At 38.8% G+C, this 1381-nt stretch overlaps 1 pseudogene across 1 annotated transcript; it reads right to left on the bottom strand.

The window, feature by feature from the left end:
• Positions 1 to 378: 378 nt before the first annotated feature.
• On the bottom strand, positions 379 to 1074 carry LOC306665322 (dnaJ homolog subfamily B member 6-like; annotated as a pseudogene). Its single transcript has one exon. The product of its transcript is annotated as a dnaJ homolog subfamily B member 6-like (transcript).
• Positions 1075 to 1381: the final 307 nt, after the last annotated feature.

The raw sequence follows: 1381 nt of genomic DNA, 5'->3' as shown, positions 1-1381 counted from the left end.
ACTACTCGGCTCACATGTCGAAAGCAGATTCATGCTGGTGTTAGAATACAATCTTTTCCTAGTACTACTTACAGAGCTCACCTTGGATTACATTTAATAAAAAAGCAAAGTGCATACAGAAATTACAACAATTTTAAAGAAATTACAACAATTTTAAAGACACACACAAAAAAGGTCCTATTGTGTGGTCCCATAAACTTAAAAGCCTATGACAAACTGGGGCTCCAATGAACTGTATTTTTAAACAGCTTTTAGATTAGGTACGATTATACTGAAAGTTGAATTCAAGTTTGTCTGAAATCGTCAAAAAAAAGTTCCTATCAATCTTTAAATGGTACTTGTTATAGTTTGTCATTTCTGTTAAATGCATGCATTGAATTACTTGTTATACAAGCATAGCAGCTGCTCTTTACCATTTAACCTTAAGGACTTTAACTGGCCATGTTCTTCAACTTCTATTCTTTCTTGACTATTCCGGATGATTATTTTTGTAGTGATTTTTCTGCCATTTACTATTTTGGTAGAAGTTTCTATAGATTTGAAGTTACCCATCCCACTACCACCAAATAAATGATGTAGAAGAGAATGAAGTAAGTCCACCATGATCTAGTGACCCAAATGAAGTAAATCCTGTATCAAATGAAGAAAATCCACCTTCAAATGATGAAAATCCACTGAAAGCAGAGAAAAACGAGCCTGAACCTCAGTTTCTGCTTCCTGGGGGACCCCTTCGGTTCCCAAAATGTCTTCAAATGGGTCTTCAAAGAAGTCAAATGAAAATGGGTCCCTTCCACCAAAAAATTCCCTGAAGACCTCATCTGGGTTCTGGAATGTGAAATCAAACTCAAAAGGACTGTCAAAATGACTTCCACCTCCACTCCTACCATTTAAGCCTTCTTTGCCATACTTGTCACAGAGGTCCCGTTTTTACTTCTTTGAATTTTCTCTCTGCTTCTTTATTCTCAGGATTTCTATCTGGATGCCACTTTAGTGCTAGTTTCCGATATGCCTTTTTGACATCCTCAGGTGAGACATGTCTCTGCATGACTAGAACTTCATAGTAATCCACCATGTTTTAACAGATGTTAGAACAAGTCCGAGCGGACCAGGCGGGTTGCTGAGTGTTCACAGTCCAGCATGGCTACGCGGGTGTCCTGACCACTTCTTACCACTTCCTGTGGTTCTACCTACCCCTGCCTGAAGACCATCGTATTCACCTAGATTAGTGCATAATTTCCTAACTGGTTTCTCTAATGCTATCCTTACTTCACGATGGTTTAGTTTTATGAAATGGGCAAAGTGATCTAAGTTAGAGCATGTTGGTCCTCTGCTTAAAACCTTCCAGTGGCTTCACGTCTCTCTCAGAATCAAAGCCAATGCC

This window comes from Sciurus vulgaris, assembly GCF_902686455.1.
Source record: "Sciurus vulgaris genome assembly, chromosome: 7".
NCBI classification, from domain to species: Eukaryota; Metazoa; Chordata; class Mammalia; order Rodentia; family Sciuridae; genus Sciurus; species Sciurus vulgaris.
Note: the sequence above shows the minus strand (reverse complement) of the source record. Positions and strands in the feature narration are given on the sequence as shown.